This window comes from Poecilia reticulata, unplaced genomic scaffold (genome assembly GCF_904066995.2).
Source record: "Poecilia reticulata unplaced genomic scaffold, P_reticulata-male-v2 Scaffold_33, whole genome shotgun sequence".
Lineage (NCBI taxonomy): Eukaryota > Metazoa > Chordata > Actinopteri > Cyprinodontiformes > Poeciliidae > Poecilia > Poecilia reticulata.
In genome coordinates, this window is record NW_027675131.1 from 154,217 (window position 1) to 174,227 (window position 20,011).

Here is a 20,011-nt window from a genome sequence, read left to right on the forward strand (position 1 = left end):
AGAGCAGTCTTCACAATACTTGGAATATCATATATAGTCATCGTCTTGGCAGGATTCATCTTCATCCAGGCATCACTTGCGGTGTTCACCATTTTCTTAAATGGGCCGTAGACACTGCGATCCAGTGGCTGAAGTTTATGGCTACAGTGGGGGGGAAGGTAAGTAGCACTATTCCCTTTTCTTTGCAGAAATCAATAGCTTTAACAGATATATGTGAACAGTGATTATCCAGCAAAAGTAAAACCTTTTTCTCTGGGCTGACCTTTGTGTGTTTTGCAAAATGAGCAAGGAATAAGAGGAAGTCTTCCTCTTGCATCCATCCTGAGGCGTTACCACATCCTGCACTCCCTGTTGGCCCACTCTGAATGAAGAGTTCCTTATAACGTTTACGGGGGAATACATAGAAGGGAGGAATTGCATTTCCCAGCGCTTGCACAGCGCATGCTACTGACACGAGCACACCTCTCTCACCTGATGTCATCGCACCCACCTGCTTGACACCACGACGAGCAACAACACGGTCTGGTGATTGGACTGTTGTTACACCAGTTTCATCTACATTCCATATATCGCTCCCGTCGAAGTTGTATCTCTCAATGACCTGTCCAAGGCTGTTGAAGAAACGTTCCACATTTTGGCGGTTAAAACTTGTGGCCCGTGTAAGGCTGGTTGCCTCAGGACTCCTTATTGACAGGCTAGGGTTCCGCTTCATAAATAATGTGAACCAGTCAGGCCCTGCCATCTGCTTCTCATCCCATGTTTGTGGATGTTTGATGTAATATGCTACTGCCAGCTGATATGCAAACTTTCTGACCTAAAAGAAAGAGGAATAGAAAATCAGAATACATAGACACAAAAAGTTTTTAAATTTGTCTAGCACCTACGCTGGCATTCAATTCTTCTCTTGTCTCCAGTGATTAACCTGTCATATGCTTACCTCACGTGGAGTCAGTCCGTAATACAGGTCTGCTGCCTGAGTCAAATAGTCAGCCAACACTTCCTCCTGCACCTCAGAGAAGACTTTGTTGCTACTCCAATAACCAACACTGGGAAGATCACTGGACCCCTGTTCTCTCAGCTTCTGCAGTGATTTGCAGTATCTGCTCAGTGTTACATGGCAGATGCCATGCGCCTTTGCAACTGATCTGACTGACTTGCTCTTCTTTGTGACCTCATCAGATGCCTTTTTTAAAACATCTGCAGGCACACCTCTATCAGTCTTTCGTATCCACTGCCTAGGCATTCTGTAAAATTATTCAAATGAAAATGTTCTTAGGTGTATGTAAGGGGATGGTTGTAACACTTTTTAAAGATGTGTTACAACCCACCCCAACCCTGTCAGCCATGTTTAGCTAGCTGTAGTAGCATAGCGGTTTGAAATTAGCACGGGAAAATGCATCACATTTTGCCTGAGAAATTACACTTTCATCTAATGTAAATCATATGGTTTTATCTGCAACAGTATAAGTACTAAACAAAATATAGTCATGATCAAAAAATTTACTTTCTTACCTCAAAATCCTTTTTTTCTCCTTCGTATCTGCATGTCCCTGTTTCCAGCCTTGACAATCACAATATGGGATTGGGGAGGAAGCGGGTAAACACTAAAATGATCACATGACTCCTATCTTATCCCTGATTGGTGGAACTGGTGGTGTTACAACTCTCCCCATGTTACAACCATACCCGGTCTCCCTATATATATATATATATATATATATATATATATAGCGGCGGGCCGTTATATATGATATATATTAATACTGAATGATATTTATTATTCAGTATTAATCATTATTTATTTGTGACATTATTAATAATTATTTACTTGTCTTTGTATAGTTACATAAATATGTATTGCTATTGTAACCGGATCCTTTTCTGCGTTGTGCTGGTTTTTGAGTGAATGGACCGTGACACAGTTTCTTTCAAGCGGATGATTCTCGGTTTATTTCTGACGAAAATACAGACAAAACAACCGTGTTATAGGCTGCCCGCTCCAAGTCCTACACCAAACAAAAGTATAAAACAAAATTAACTTAATAGATCTATAAATAAACTGAATGTATTTAGATGGAAAAATGAAAAGCACACACCTCCCGCAGGACAACATGTCAAAAGGGGAGGGGCTAAGGGGCGCAAACAATTTAAAGGCAATACCACAGAAGAAGAAATAAAACGGAGGGGCTTCAGATCTTAAATAACACGGTTAAAACAATGACAGAGGTGTTTCAGTAAGATAAGGAACAAGACAAATAACCAAAAGAAGACATTTTGTGTAATTATAATAAAAGAGAATTACAACCAGGTTACACTTTGTAATTTGTTCTTCATACATCAATATCAGAATATTCTATTCCTATTCTATTGTTATAGCCACTAATCATATTTAAATATGCTGAACTATGTAATAAAAACATACTTAAAAAATACAATTGCTTATAAAGCTTTGACAGATGTTTGAATATGGTTTCGAGTAACAAAAAAGCGTGTTATGATGGATTAAATGGGCTGATACGTCATCGTGACTGTTAAACACATAACGCTGAGTGGGTGGACCGCTCCAAGATGGCCGCCCTAAATCTGGTCAGCTACAAGTAGTGAGAGCGGTCATTCATCAACAGAACGCTGTTCATGACAGTGATGAAAAAGCAATGCTATTTAATAAGACTTAAATCTAATACATTTTGAACTTTGAATAAAAGCCACAGTAAAACATGAGTAACGAAGGGAAATAAGGAGTATATCTGATTTTGAATCTAATTATTTAAATTTTGCTTAAATGGTTTGCACCTCCGGTTTGCACCTGTGGTTTTGTGTAATCCTAATCTGGCCCGCCGTTAATTTTATTAACTGCGGGATGAAGAAAAAAAGACCTATAAGTATGGATGTGACCATGACTCTGAGGTGGATAATTTCTCCCAATGCCCGCTTTTGCCGACAGTCCTGCTTTAGTGTGTTAGTTGTTATGTCTGTGGCGAGAACAAGAGCACAAACAAGAACACGTTAACCTGCCACGGCTTTATGGACATGCGCAGTTGAGTGGCTTTAAGTGGCGTTCAATGAACGTCACCAGCATTTGATGAGCGCCTCTCCCACAGTAAATTACATTTATATTTTCTATTTAATATTTTTTTATGACAGTGATGAAGAAGCAGTGTTATTTAATAACAATTTATGCCAATACATTTTGAACTTTCAACAAAAGTCACAGTAAGGCATAAGTAACGAAGGGAATTAATAATTAGTCTATATAATTTTGAATGTTATAATTAATTCTAATGCGATAAAAAATAAATGCAGTTCAAAATGTTTATTTCAAAATCCGAATTGTACATGAGACTTAAAATTGGTGCCAAATCTTTCTTGAATTGATTTAACAAGCATGTAAAAGCCACAGTCGTAATCGAAGTGAAAATATCCGAGTCCTCCTGAATGCCTCTGACACATGACGTGACGTTCTTTGCCGTTACGTTCTCACTTCTTCGTTTGTCCCCAACAGGTAAGCGGTGTGTTATTTGGGTCTGTCGTGATAATAAAATTATAAACAATGAGAGACGGTTTCCTTGTCAAATAGTTATTACATAATTGCTTCTTAAGTGTGGATGTAACTTAATAAAGCTGAAAGCCGCTATACGGAGTTTTTTTCTGATAGCAAACAATCATTAGCATATGCTAAAATTGACGGTATCACTCGTATGAAAACCTGTCCATTCAGATTGCAGAGGGTATTTCCAATTGACTTAATTTATAACCATGTATGTTAGTATTTGTCTTCATGATCAGCTTCTATTCAGCTAAATATGTATAAAATTGCTACCGTAACCTCGGAGTTGATTAGACTTTTCAGTTCAACTGAAACGGACTGTCAGCCGTCAAGAGGCTGTTAGATAAACGTTGCTTTGTTCTTGGGTTGTGACTTGCAGAGCTGGCTTGCAATAATCAGAAAATGTAAGAGATGAAAGACGGTTTCATTCTTAAAGATATTAATAATCGCTTCTTCACGAATCGCCATACCATAATGAAGTTAAAAACCGCTAACCCTTTTATTTCTGATGGGTGCCGACCGTTAGCATGATATGCTAACATTGATGCCTACTATATATCTTAACTAAAAACCATTCTAAGGTGTTAACTGTTGGAATTCACCTAAATATACACAACGTGTTGTGTATTTTTCTGATCAAGTCAATAATTGTGAGATAACACAGTGTCTTTTCACAGATGAAAGAAAACTGCTCACCAGCGTTCTTTGCCTGGTAAGTACATTGCAAAGTTCAGCAGCCTGTCGAGCGCAAATGTTTTTAACAATACATTTGGAAATATACGATTAGACAGTGACAATGTGGAAAACCTGAATGTTTTTGACAGTTTCATTCTGAACCAACATTTTATGAACACAGAAATCTCACAAATTGGACTGAAAATATTTAAAGCTTTTTAGCAAACTTCCTCATTTTGTTGAAATATTTTTTTCTGGACTGTGCTACCATCTTTGTGCACTAAACAAATGTGTAACAAGGTGGTGATCTTATGAGCTGTCTAAAATCCATATACATTACAATCTTAGTATCTAAAAAACAGACTCGATGTCTTTAAAAAATCCTCTTAGACAGAACCTTGTCTGAAAACATAAATAAGGTAATAGTGTCACTCCCAACTCTTCATTGCAATAGAATTTCAAACGCACTATTAAAATGGCCCTATTAGGGACAGACGCTTACAGCAGAAGCAGAGTGATGCAAACATAGGACTGCTGCTTTTTACGTTAGTCTGTTTTGTCTATGTGCCTTTGTTAAATAAATTCAATAAATTTAACTGTTATTTCCCTCCTTTCAGACAACCTAGATATTTCCACCAAATTCTGCTCAGTGAGGTGAGTACTAGCAGCATGTGGCTTTATTTGATTTAAAAAAGTTAGCTGAAACGTCCAGAAATGTCTAGATCAAAGCAGCTTGTGTACAGAGGACAAAGAACCTTAGCGGATATGTGTGTTCTGGACTCCTGAAGGTTTTCTGGTCAGCTACTAACAAACTGTTTCTACTCTCCCTCACAGAGAGAAGTGGACCCAAACACCTTCCTCCCTGGTGAGCGGATGTTTCAACGTGGATCAGCCGAGCTGTCACAGCTGATCCAACCTGACTCACACACAATTTGAATAAAATCATATCCACAAACATTTGCTTTAAATTAGATCCAAACAGGATATGCTGGTTATGCTCACATGACGACCCTGTTGTCCAAAACCCTGTAAGAAACATGACTCAGTACAGCAACAACCGTCTGAGTTGTTTTCTGGTTTTCTGTCACTCACTTTAATCTCTGTGATGAAGAAGGTCAAGTCAACATTAAATTCTGCTAAAGCAACTGGCTGTTTTATCTGTTGGTATGCTGGGATGCATCTTATTTCAGTAAGAATATCATAATCTACATTCATTGAACTATTTCAATAAAGGTCATGAAAACACAGCAACAACCCAATTCACACCACAAAGCTTAGTTCACAATAGTAGTAGGTATGAATCTTTTCACAGTTTGAACCTTTTCAGATGAAATCTGACCCAGAAGCTGCTCTGTTGAGAATGTTTTATTTTGATGTCTATTGGCTGTTCTTTGTCTCGCAGGTGTTCCACGGACCCTCTTTTCTAACCACTGTCGGAAGCATTTTAATTTTCCAACTGTGTTTTTTCCTTTCCTCTTCCTTCCAACATATCTGGAAAACCATTTACTGTGCATTTTACTATCCCATCCCTAAACTCTCCTACGAATTTCTTCAAAAACCAGCATCCCAATAGGTGGCCTGGTTTTTCCGAATTCAGGAGCCTGGTTTACCAGTAACCAGAGTTCCCTTTATTTCTTCAACCATCAGTTTACTGCCAAATTGATGTTTGCCTGTCTCTCTTAATCTAGTTTACCAGTAACTAGATCTGTTTTCCACTCACATCTTACGTCCTGTGACCTCTGAACAGTTCTTCTATTGATTTTGTGACATGAATTTTGTGGCATTGATTTTGTGGCTATATATTTGAGAAATCCTACTTCTATCGAGTTCATCAGTAACTCATCTGACTATCATTGAGAATCTGAGAGAATCTCCCTCTCTCTGCTCTGTCTTTCCTGTCTACCTCTCTCCACCGTAAGAGTAAATAACTGGGAAGCTTCACACATCTAAGACGTCATTTTTGAGTAATCTCTTAAGTTTGAAAAGCTTCCATTTAAAAATTGGCCAAAAATAATTACTCAAAACAGGTCAACTAAAAACTTGATCTGTATAAATTTTGAAATTGAAAGCAAAGTTTGCTTTCTGCTGAACTACATTCCTCCAATTCTAATTGGACTTAAGTAAAGCTCTGGTCTTGTCTGACAAAATATATTTATAGAGCACTATTGGCATAAAGTCAAAAACAGTAAAAAGAAAAAACGTAAAACTTTGATATTTCTAAGACGTCTTTTTGAGTAATCTGATTTGGACCTGAAGTTTAAAAACACTTCTATTTCAAAATTGGATTATAATTTTATATTTTAAATAATTTCTGAAACAGATCAACTAAATACTTGATCTGTATACATTTAAAAACTGAAAATTAATCTTCTGAGCTAAATCTTTATTGAACAAAATTCCAATTGGACTGAAGTAAAGCTCATTTTTTTATCTGAGCTGCCTAATTCGTGTTCCTGCTTGCTGCTACTGACGTTGGACTGAACTTCAGGTTTGTTCACAGGTTTGTACTGACTAGCTATTCAACACTAATACATTGATTGTAAGTGCATTGGTGTAGTTTTGTGTTGTATCTGCTTATCTTGAGATAAAAAGATCAACAACGACCATTGGAGTTGCTGTTTCCTGCTTGACCTGTCCAGAAGTCTAAACAACAATGCCCAGAAAAATCAGCGTTCCAGGCTCAGAAGCTCAGATGGCAGAAGGAGAAACAGCCTCAGAGCGATAAAGTGACAGGTACTGACTCGGAGGACAAGTCAGTTGGAGAGTCTTTTGAGCGACAGCAGGTAAACAATATAAGTGAAAACAGTTTATCCTCTGTTGTAACACTATCTAATGGAAACACTGCCAAACCAGTATTTCAGCATAATGCAAAAGATACAAAAAGTGCATCACAAATGTCTTATGCTGACATGGTGAAAAGGGGACGTGGTTCAGCTCAGCAGTCTCGAGTTAATGTAGAACTTCAGCCATCAGTGATAAATGTGTGTGCCTCACGGAGTCAAGATTCGTTAAAATATGGAAAATACAGGAACAGTCAGTGTATGGCAAACAGTTTGGTTTTTCTGGCTTTTTTCCATGAGAATGAAACAATTACCAGACCAGATCTTGACCTCATTCTGGATAAAGGTGATGCTGTGTACAGACAGGCTAGAGAAAGATTTCCTCGTAGCATCCATTTGGCAACTGATGAACTACCAAATGAGGTACTGGCACGCAGGTCAACATATCAGATCGCCATGACTCCAGTACCCGTATGTGGAACATTTGGAGGTGGACAGAGTTTTCCAAGCCTGGAAAAAGCATTGAGACAATTGTCATCAGATGTACAATATGGGCTGCTGATCATGTCAGGCTTGGCCATTGGGGTGTTTAGAAGCAGATTTGGTGAGTATGGATACTTTGACCCACACACAAGGAACAAAAATGGAATGCCAATGACATGCAATCTTTTAAACTTTGGCACAGCAGTGATGCTGAAATTTTCCCGTCTTAGTGACATGATTCACAGATTAAAATCAGTGTACACAATGCTTAATGTTCCATCATCTTGTGCATTTGAACTCCAGCCCCTCTCATTTTACCAGAGAGATGCTTCAGACACAGTTGGCACCTCTCCACTGTTAAATGAATCTGAGACACCAACTGCTGTTCATCAAGAGGTTGAGTCTGCTTCCCTGACAAAACATTCCTGCTCTTGAGTCAAACATCAATGTTGAAGTCATGTGTCCTGTTGCAAGTGGTCCTTCTGATGATGTAACTGAAGGTGTATCTAATGCAGTTAGTTTTATGTCGTCTGTCACACAAGAAAATATAGTACTCCCCATTTCCAGTGAAACAAAAAATGCAACAAGTGCACTTTTGGAAATGTCTTTGAAACTGTCAAAGTACCCTAAAGCGAAAAGACAAAAGATGAAGATGAGACTACTTAAGGCAGAGATACCGAAACAAAGAAAAGAGAATCAAAAAAGGAAGGAAAGAGAAAACTATGCATTAAGCGAGTCCTTCAGAGCAAAGAAAATATCTTATTCTCACAGGAATTTTCAAAACAACCCTGAAAGGAAGCAGAAGAAAAACCTGTACATGAAAAATCTGTATAGACAGAGTTATGAGTTTAAAGAGAAACAGAGATCACGCATCAGAACAGCATACAAAGAGAATGAAAAATTTAAACAGAGACAAAAATACTATGCGAGTAATTTATACAGAAATAATCCTAGATTTCAGGAACGACAGAAAAGCTACATCAGAAATTTATACAGAAATAATCCTAGATTTCAGGAACGACAGAAAAGCTACATCAGAAATTTATACAGAAATAATCCTAGATTTCAGGAACGACAGAAAAGCTACATCAGAAATTTATACAGAAATAATCCTAGATTTCAGGAACGACAGAAAAGCTACATCAGAAATTTATACAGAAATAATCCTAGATTTCAGGAACGACAGAAAAGCTACATCAGAAATTTATACAGAAATAGTCCTAGATTTCAGGAACGACAGAAAAGCTACATCAGAAATTTATACAGAAATAATCCTAGATTTCAGGAACGACAGAAAAGCTACATCAGAAATTTATACAGAAATAATCCAACATTTAGACAGAGACAGAGGTCTTATATGACTGAGCTTTATGCAAAAAACAGAGAATTCAGGCTCAGACACAAAGAACTGATGAAATCCCTAATGAGAGACAAATACAATAAAGATGCTGCAAAAGAACAGATGTGCACTGAATGTAAAAAGAAAATACAGACAGATGAAAAGATTCCCTCAGAGAGAAAAGGAGAATCTTGAAACACGTGTTGCACAAACTAATACACCAGAGAACAGACTGATTAATGAAGCCATTTCAGTTTTCAGATCAAATATAAAAGCTGGCCCACTTATGTGTGCACTGTCTGTCACAAGTCCTCGTTTCCCAACCAAGTTGAACTCTGTAAAAGGTCGAATTATATAAAGAAACCAGATGTGGTTAAACAGTGTTTGACAGGCAAGTACATTCATGTTTGTGATGAAGGCTGCATGGATGGACAGTGTACAGTTCCTCATGAGAGAAGTCAAGAGTGGATTTGTCACACGTGCCACAGACATCTAAAGAAAGGATCCATGCCACCGCTAGCAGTAGCTAACAAACTTGACTTGGCAGTAATTCCCAGTGAGCTGTCAGATTTTAATATTCTGGAAAGACATCTAATTGCTAAGTGCATACCGTTTGCAAAAATAATTCCGCTTCCAAAAGGCAGACAAAGATTAATAAGGGGCAATTTTGTGTGTGTACCATCAGAGCTCCAAGAGACAGTCAATGCCTTGCCCAGGCTTCGGAGCGAGTCACAAGTGATGAGAGTAAAATTGAAGCGACATTTGTCCTACAGAGGTCATCAGCTTTTTCAAACAGTAACCTGGTCTAAACTAATCTCTGCATTATTAAAACTTAAGCAGATTCATCCAGAGTATCGGGAGATAGATATTAGACATGAAGCTGAGCTTTGTGACCCTACACTTCCTGATGATGATGATGATGACGATGACAATAGTGATGTAAGTATGGATGAGGATGACTATGATGAAGCAGATCTCATGGAAATTGATGAGTATGAGAAAAATGCTTTATGTGAGGCTGAAAATGATCAGGACAGTGATTGTGAACAACTCCAGCCACAGATGAATGATGGAGAAGAAGGTGATTTGCCAAATGGAGGATTCGCTATAGAATCATGCCTTCAGCCTCCTGACATATCAGAAGAGATACTTTGTTTCTCTGAAAGTACATACTGCTTAGCCCCGGCACAATCAAATTCACCCGTCAGCTTTTTTAAGACCCCAAATTTGGAATCCATGAGCTTCCCGGTACAATTTCCAACATCAGAGAACACTTTGGACACAAGGAGACTCATTAAAGTGACACCAAGTGGATATTTCAAGTCACGGCTTTTTCATGTTGATAATCGCTTTGCCAGAGACCCAACATACTTGTTTTTTGCACAGTTTGTGACAGAGATACACTTGGCTAACAACAGCATGACGATTCAGCTACGAAAAGGAAAGACCAGAACCAGAGAGGGTCGCAGAATAACCTCAGGTATGTTGCAGGACAAACGAGAGGTTGAGAAACTGGTGAGAAATAAAGACGCCATGAGATTCATGCACCTCTAAGAGGTACTCCAGCATACTGGAACAGAGCAACAAAAGACTTGTTCAGTATAATTCGTCAAATTGGCACCCCCTGTTTTTTTGTCACGTTTTCAGCTGCAGAGTTCAGATGGCCTGAAATCATTCAAGCCATAAAGAGGCAACAAGGTGAGGAAATTGATGTCGACGCTCTTGACTGGACCGCCAAGTCTGAGATTCTGCGATCCAATCCTGTCACCTGCATGCGTTTATTTGATAAGCGAGTTGAGGCACTTTTCAGAGATTTGTTGCTGTCAGATGCTCAGCCTTTGGGAAGAGTGATTGACTATTTTTACAGAGTTGAGTTTCAGCACAGAGGAAGTCCACACATCCATGCGATGCTATGGGTTGAAGGAGCTCCACCGCTGGATGAGTCAGACGATCAAACTGTGTGTAATTTTGTTGATAAATACATCTCGGCACAGCTTCCTGATCCAGACAGAGAACCAGAACTGTATCGGAAAGTTTCTGAAGTTCAGAGGCACAGTAAGAATCACACCAGGTCTTGTTTCAAGAGTGTGAACTCTGGTTGTCGATTTGGTTTTCCAAAGCCCCCCTGCAGAAACACAGTGATCTCCAGACCAGGTGAGAACAATGACACTGAAACTGCCAAAGCCAAACTCAGACCTTTGATGCAACTCCTGAACGAACCTGAAGTCGCTTCCATGAGTTTAGAGCAGATCCTTTCTCGGTGTCACTTGACGCTAGAAGAGTATGAATCTTGTCTTCAGACCATGAACAAAAAGACTGCCATCTACTTGAAGCGTGATCCCAAAGATTGCTGGATAAATGCTTACAATCCACATCTGCTTAAAGCTTGGGACAGTAACATTGATGTGTCTTTCATACTAAATGCCTACTCATGTATACAGTATCTAACAAAATACATCACAAAGAAAGAAAGTGGACTGTCAGAGTACCTGAAAACAGTGATTGACAATTCAAACATGGACCGAGTCAATGAGTGTGATGAAATGAAAGCGATCATGCAAGCGTACTCTAAAAAGCGAGAAATTAGTGCTCAGGAGTGTGTTGCTCGTGCCTGTGGATTAAAGATGAAAAACTGTTCCCGCAGTGTTGTGTTCATACCCACAGACGATAATCCTGTAAAGATGAGTCGGCCACTGTCTTTCTTGGAGGATATCCCATCGGATTCCTGCAATATATGGATGACCAGTTTGACGGATAAGTACAAAGCAAGGCCTGAAATACCCGAATATGAGGAAATGTGTTTGGCTGATTTCGCTGCTACCTGCAGGTTTGTAAGTTCAGAGAAGGCAAGCACTAATGGTGTTTTACCACTTTTAAATCAGCTGGGATTTGTAACAAGGCGATAAAATGACAAGCCCTCCTTCATCCGCTACTATCATTGTTCTAAAGAGAAGGAACCAGAGCAGTTTTATGCCAGATTACTGAGACTGTACCTTCCTCATCGGTCAGAGTTTGAAATTCGAAGCGTCAGTCTTCCTACCTACGAGTCCTTTTACTCCTCTGGCTGTGTCCACCTACCAGGTTCAGACCTCCTTGAAACCGTCAAAAGTGTTGTCAAGAGAAACAGAGACAAATATGAGAAAACAGTGAGGAGATTGAGAGTGCCCTTGAAGAGTTTGAGGAAAGCAGAGACCATGTGATTGATGAGTGGTGTAATCTTGCTCCTGAATCTGAAGTTGTGAGGTTGCAGTGTGACGACGACCTTCAGCCGGCAGAGCCTGAAAACGAACAGGAAAATGTACCAGACTTTTGTCCTCAGTCTTCTGCCGTCAATGAAATGCGAGCCATCAGAGAACCTCCCGCTATGGATCCGAAATTGCTGAGACAAATGTATCAGAACCAGAAGCAGGCCTGTATTTTCTATGCCATCAGAGACTTCTGCCTTAAACTTGTGTGCGGTCTGAAACCAGAGCCATTTTTTCTGTATGTAAATGGTGGGGCAGGTACTGGAAAGTCGCATCTGATTCGATGCATTTACTCAGAGGCACGCAAAATACTCAGCAGGCTGCCACGCTTCTCAGAGGATGCTGATATTTCTGCTCCAACTGTTCTGCTCACTTCTTTCACTGGAACGGCAGCTTTCAACATCGGTGGAACAACACTGCACTCTTTGTTTAAACTTCCAAGGTCGTTAAAACCTCCAATTCAAGGTCTTGGCAATCAGTTGGATGAAATCAGGTCAGAACTATTCAACGTTCAAATCTTGATCATTGATGAGATCTCAATGGTTTCTAAGCCCCTCTTTGCTTATGTGGATGCACGGCTCAAACAAATCAAAGGAAGTCATAAACCATTTGGAGATGTATCTGTATTGGTGCTCGGCGATTACGCTCAGCTGAAACCAATTCGCCAATCTACACCCCTTTGTGTACACGACCCAACGGATATTGACTTGTGGCAGGAACATTTTCAAATGACCTCTCTAACTGAGATTATGAGGCAAAAGATGACATTGCGTTTGCAGAGATGCTTAACAGAATTCGGGTGAAAGAAAAAACTGATGAATTGTCTCAGGCTGACAGAGATTTGTTATCACAAGCCATCACAGAACCAAGTCTTTGCCCTGCTGACATTTTGCACATTTTTGCCACCAATAAGTTGGTGGATGAACACAATTTGGCAACTTTGAACTTGTTACATTCCAACATCATCACCATCGACGCAGATGACTTCCAAAAGGATCCACGAACAGGCAGAATGGCACGCAAAGAAAGACCATGCAAGGGAGGTAGAAATGATTTAGCAGACACTTTGAAAGTTGCCGTTGGAGCTCAGGTCATGCTTACCAGAAATATCGATGTTCAAAATGGACTAGTTAATGGTGCATTTGGTGTCCTAACAGCTGTTGTAACTTCTGACATTGATGAACACAGCATCAGTAAGCTGGGCCTGACAATGGATAATCAAACAAGTGGGACCAGAAACCAAAGTGGACCTTCAGAGACTGCCAATCTTGTTTACATCGAGAGAGCGGAGGAGAATCTGAAGCTAAATGGAGTGGTACGTAGACAGTTTCCTGTGAAACTGGCTTTTGCTTGTACTATTCACAAAACCCAAGGCCTAACAACAAATGCAGCTGTGGTGTCTTTGAAGAAAATCTTTGAACCAGGTATGGCATACGTAGCTCTCAGCAGGGTAACGTCTCTCAGTGGACTCTACCTACTGGATTTCGACGAAAAAAAAATATTTGCCAATCCTCAAGTCACTGCAGCTCTTCAGACCATGAGACAAGCCAGCGTAGATGACATGATGCCTCTTCTTCAGGTGAAAGAAACTTTAAACAGGCCAGAAACACTGGTAATTGTTTCGCATAACACCGAGGGACTCCCATCTCACATCTGTGACATAAGAAACATCACGAACTGTGTCTGGCAGATGTGCTGTGTCTGACTGAAACTCACCTAAAAGGATCTTTTGTTTACGACAATCTGCATCTGGATGGCTACAATATGTTCAAACGAAACAGACATGTGTCATACTCAAATTTTCCCCAAATGGCTTCCAAAAGTGGAGGTGGTGTGGCTGTTTATGTCAGAAACCATATTAAGGTTCATGAACGACAATATTTGCAAAATGTGACTGATCTTGAGTTTGTGGCTTAGAAGGTTGAGTCTCCATTCAGGGCAGTGATTGCAGCTGTGTACAGACCTCCTAACTACAGCCTGAGACCGTTCCTGGAAAATCTGGTAAGCCTTCTGGATGCACTGGAGATGTTGGACTGTCACCCTGTCATTGTATGTGGAGATTTCAACGAGAATCAGGTACGCACCAGGGCAAATTCTGGAGCTGTTTCAGTCTCGGGGATATGTACAGTTGATCACTTCTGCTACCACAGAGAAAAACCCATTGCTTGATCTAATTTTCATTTCTCAGCCACAGAAATCTTTACATTCAGGTGTGATGAGAACATACTACAGTTACCATGATCCTGTGTTCTGTGTCCTGTCCACAACCGAATCATCAGAGGTCTGTGAGTAAAAGCAAGCCAAAGGTAAACTTTTTTTAAAATGACTGTATTTCCTCTTAAAATGTCTTACACAACAGCGTTCCGAATTATATTTCTTCAAATCATTACATTATTCAGCCAATAAGAGTTATGCCATTTTTTTAAATATTAGGAATCCAAACAGTTTATGTTTTAAGAATATTGCAATTTTTCTGTGATAAACGTTTTGGTAGAAACTATTAAAGTTATATATATGAGGCTTTTGTCACAAAATCTAACCATTTTATTAAACCTAAATAAGTCTGCGCATTTAGATTTGAGACTTTAAATTTAAGGTCAATTTATTATAATATAAATATATATATATATAGTATGTAATATAGGTTATGATTAATGTAAAATTCAAATTCATAAAAACTTTAAAGTAGTTGTGGCTTGTGTATTTATATTGATAAGTGCACAAACCACAACTCTTTCAGCAGTTCTAAACAAGCTGCTACAGTAGATCACAAAACAAAACAAATTCACCAGGAGGTCTGTGTGTAACACAGGCTTCCTCATGAACCAATAACATATGCCAGCTGATGCCCCCTTGGGATGAAAAATGGGAGTTTAGGAAGGGTTCAGGCATAGTGGGTGGGTAGGTGGGTGGGGGGCTTTGACTAGGAACATTTTAGTCTCAACATCAGTTAACACCACCTGAAAAACGACTGCAAGCTTCAACATCTCCTCCAGTTCACACTCGACCAAAACAGAAGATCCTACTGCATCCTAACACGACAGTCGTTATTGAAGGCACAGGGTGAAATGCATCCTTTCAGCTCACAACTGAGCAGTGGTGACCACTGAGGGAAAAAAAGAACTTCCTTACACAGAAACATGTTCTCCAGCTTGAGCACTCAGAGACATGTCCTCTTGCTGCATCAGTCAAGGGATATCCTACTGCTGCGGCTGAAGTGGAGCTATTTGATTTGTAAGTGTGAATGTTCACTTCTTTTCTCTGAGAATGCTATTGTTACTCATGATAAATCTCTTTGCATTACAGATTAAAGTGTCTTAAGTCGTAGCTCGGCCATCCACTCCAATCAAGCTGAGACTCTCACAGCTAAACATGAAGTTAACATCTGTTCATGAAACTTCACTTACAAGACACTGTGTCTCCTGCAGCAAGGTTGAAGGTAACTACCTATCATGTGTCATAGGACGTTTACCGTTTATAGGTCATTACAACACATGTTTTCTCTTGGTTTCTCAGGAGGACTTTCCCATGCATGTCTGGTATCCCCAAGGCATCCCTTTCACCAGCAGAGATGAGGTGCAGCCGACTCTGGTGAGAACTCAATATTGCTTCTGTTCAACTAACTGAGAAATAACTACAATCTTTGTCCAGCTGACTGTCGTATTTATTTTTTCATCTTTAGTGGCCGTAATGTTAGCGTGTTACGACAGCAAAACGCGTTGTGACAGATGACATGATACAACAGTCAGCATTTCAGGACACCTGTGACGAGGACTGAGGCTTCCATTTATTGATTTATTTTGAATATTACAGTATAAAATCATGCACAGGAACAAGAAATCCAAAAGACAGATATTTTTGGACCACAGTTATCTTAACATGTTTGAAAAGAAGTAGGAAGAAGTAAGAAACTTGAACTGTTTGCTCAGAGGGTTAAAGTGTCTCACTTTTTTCCTGAAGATCTGCACCCATCTGTCCAATGATGTTGCAAACACTGAGCAGGTTAAAGGAAGCTGCAGCGGCAATCAGAAAGGCCCCATCGAGTGTGAACATTTATATCTTCACAGGGACTGATTTTTATTATTATTTTAACTTGCATCACCAGAATCATCTTCACAACAACCATGTAAATGTGAACTATACACAGTTTTGACAAATTTGTAATTAAGCTCATTTCATTCTGCTAAAATCTCTGTAGATTTGCAGATTTACATCATGTTTACGTACAAATGTGTTTTTTTAATCAGGTTTCCACATGTTGGGTTAAAGTGTCAACTAGTGAAAGTTTAAATATGTAAGATATCAAATCTCAAGTGTTTTAGTTTAGCAGGATTATTTTCATCATACTAAAAGTGGGAATAAGACGGGACTCCTAGTGTGTAAACTTGTGACTTTATGCAATGAGTAATGCTTTGTCACCTGTTGATATTAATGAAGATGGTGACAATAAAAAGGAAAGAATAAACTAAATCTTTACGAGAAACCAAAAAAAGTAAATTATGCTATTGTAATATTTTTAAAGTCACATATTACACAACTGTGAATCCTGTATTTATGTGGGGGGAGGGGTATCAGCTGGTAAAATGTTATGGCAAAGGATTGCCACACTTATGCTATTTGAGCAGCTAATATAGACATCAGGGAAAAGAAAAGAGAAAAGCATTGTCAATTAATTTTAATCATTAGCAAAATTAGAATGAGGGTGTTGAACTAGTATAGTTTAGCAATAGGATAAACTACACTCAGATACTACATTTTAAACTGGATTTGTTTCTTGGGGTGGGGGTTTGGTCACATTCTTTTCAGTAGAGGCTTTGTAATCTTGACATTCCATTCTTTAAGCTTAAGAATGAAAATACAATACATTTCTAAATATAATTGACCATGTCCTCATAGGTTTTTTCTGTATCTGTGTAACTTGTACACCTCCAGTTTCACAATGTATTGCTACTACTGTGTTATGCTTTAGTGAGTTTTTTCTTTACTGAAGTATAAAGCATGAATCATTTTTGATCATTTTCATAATCAAAAATAATTCCGTTCTTTTTTTTTGCACAGAAAGCTGTTTATTGTGCATGATTTGAGAAGACCTACTTCTCATATCATGTCTTCTAAAAAGCCCAGTCAGTCGTGGCAGATGGCTGCTTGTATCGAGCCTGGATCTGTCAGAGGTTTCTTCCTGTTGAAGGGAGTTTTTCCTCTCCACTGTTGCTCGGTACAAGGGATTGCAAAAAAGTCAATGATACACAGCAAATGTGTTTCACTTTTATGTCCCATTGAGGAGGAATAAATGGTAAATATCATTAAGGCAATGCAATCTTCTGGGTTTCTTTAGAAACTGTTTACTTTGAATAATTCAGAATATTGTACTGTTTGATAGTCTGAATCAAATGAAATGTTTGTATGACTTGACTGAAATGAAAAAGTTCTATGACATTTTACAAAATGTGTGACATTGTGTATTGACAGTATGTAAAGAAAATAAATAGAACTGAGTACATTCTTAGTTTGCCTTTTGATACGCGCAGCATTATTACACTTAGTGCAATTTTCCAGGTTTATATTCAATTTATTTATTTTGCATTTAAAGTGAGTGTGGTTATGGTCATTTTTTGACCTCAAGTCCCAAATTTTCCAATCCATTTACAAATTAAAAATCTTTTGGTTTACAAAACTCATTTTGCTATTTTACAAAAATTAAATCCATGTAAGGTTTTCCATCACAAACATTAATAAATGTACATCATATATTAATGATGTACATTAATAAATGTACATCATTGCATCGTCTGCAAAAAACATTTTGTGCGAAGATATTTATAGCTGGTGAGGCTCCAACTTACTTATAATCAGATTTACAAATCTAGACCCTGCATGTTATTGTTTACAAAAGGAAATTATGCGCATGCGTACAATGCTGGAGGGCATTAAAGCTCTCCAGCATTGGAGAGCTTTACGCTGCTATGACATCCATAGCAGCGCCGCCTCCGCAGAATAATTCTGTTATAATTCCGTCAAACAAACTTAGACATGTAGATATTATTAAATTCGTGCTGTGCTTAATAGCAAAGGGAGAAACCGTTAAAGTACAACTCAAAACCACGTCTTTCTCGCTCTCTGTATCAGCACAGCTAATGTGTGGCTAGCTCCCTGGTACTGTCTCTTACTCTGCAGTTGAGCTGCAATATCTGGGCTCATGAGTGCCCCCAGCGATAAGGCACGAGAACTGCCTGCCTCAATTAAGAATCTGCATGCTGTTTGCTATCTTCAATAATTTGCCCTTAAAGATCGCTTCTCAGCAAACGAACCACGTTACACACACAGTTGATGACAATAAAAACACAGTACATTAAATACATAGAATGAATTATGGAAAATCAGTTCATACATTAAATGTTTTTAACCATGTTATTTGCGACGTACAGACAGACGGAGCATTGCTCTCATAGAATAACAACCAGTGCAGTTAGCGAAAAGTTGTGCAATCCCAGGTGCTGCATCACTGGCTTTGCTTGTTCAAATTAAATGATAAATAGATACTTTATAATACAAATCACAGGGTGAACATATCTTTATAAATGGTTTCATTCTTATCTTTCAATGATAATGTCTGTTACCTGCTTCCTGTGATATACATATAGATTGTAGCCGGGGCATATTGTCCCGCCCGAAGGTGTGCTGCTGCGCCCTCTTCCTCTTGCCCATATATGGAAGACGCTGTGGCGGAGCGCAGCTGGCTTGTTAGGGAGACAGGTAATCGGCATCTACATTTAAAAGCGAGTAGATCGCTGAGGAGATCAGATGCAGGCTGATGACTCGTACAGAGGTATGTTTAACATTGATCGTGAGGTGGGTTTAGAATTGATGTCTGATTCTGCCATTGATGGTTATAGGAAACGCACTTAGTGACGTCGAGCGCCATTTACTGGTTTCACTTTAGAGAAGGTACGAACCGTTTCTTATTTTTCTGGCTGCTTAATGTTCTTGTCTAACTTGATTTCTTTTGTGTGTAGGTTGGCCTGCTACTGTTTCAGTTTTTGATTTGTTTCAATTTCATTTCTTTGTTTTACTTTTGTTACCTTAGATGGTTATTGTTGATTTAAAAGAACTTTCCTTGTGTTGCTGTTGTTTAGGGAAAGGGAGTTTCTATTGTGGCCTCCTGGCTTGTTTTAAACTGGGACCTATGCTGTCCCTGGGTCCTAGGCTGTTTTATTTAGATTGAGACTAGTGGAAGGGGAGTTTTTTTTTTCTTTTCTTTGTATTCACCAGGAATTGTTGTGAGTGTGCTTTTGTTGGGGAACACTCGGGTGTATTTAGTTGTATTTGTGTTTTCTTTATTATTCCTCCCCCAAACAGTCTAATTTTATTTAATCAGGTTTTAAATATTCTTCAGCTTTAAGGATCTCAGGACCAGCATAGACTCCCACACTGCAAAAACTAAAATCTTAGTAAGATTAAATATCTTAAATTAAGGAGATTTTTCTTGTTTTCTTTCTGACAAGATAATTTTCTCACCAAGAGGGATTTATGTTAGAATATTTTTCTTATTTTAAGTGTTTTTGTACTTAATTATCTCAGTAAGATATAAAAGCTTAATATTAAGAAAATATTACTTATTATGAGTAAATATGTGCTAGAATCTAGAATATCAATATTTACCAATCAAACTTCAAGTCTAGAACTTATTTTATATAAGTAAAAATTTCTTATTTCAAGCACATAAAGCGAAATCACATACTTAATGAAATGTCTTCAGATAATTAAAACAGACTATGTCCAAATGGAATCCTTTGTGTTATTGACAATGAAAAATAAAAACCCCTATGAACTTATACTCTTGTATAAGTTGGCAGAGTGTACTGGAAATTATAATTTAATATTTAAACGGTTGACATTTAACACAACAATTCCAGAGACAATATCAGTTTATATATCAAGATAA

General features: G+C 38.6%; 3 long non-coding RNA genes across 3 annotated transcripts in view; all 3 read left to right on the forward strand.

Moving 5' to 3' along the window:
• LOC145550316 (uncharacterized) overlaps nt 1-20,011 on the forward strand; it is a 195,743-nt gene that overhangs the window by 113,727 nt on the left and 62,005 nt on the right. The window lies entirely within an intron of this gene.
• Nucleotides 4,207-5,272, forward strand: LOC145550319 (uncharacterized). The gene is made up of 3 exons (XR_014086222.1): nt 4,207-4,259; nt 4,840-4,876; nt 5,057-5,272. It is a non-coding gene; the product is annotated as an uncharacterized LOC145550319 (long non-coding RNA).
• On the forward strand, nt 14,829-17,575 carry LOC145550322 (uncharacterized). Its single transcript, XR_014086229.1, has 3 exons — nt 14,829-15,508; nt 15,586-15,660; nt 15,752-17,575. It is a non-coding gene; the product is annotated as an uncharacterized LOC145550322 (long non-coding RNA).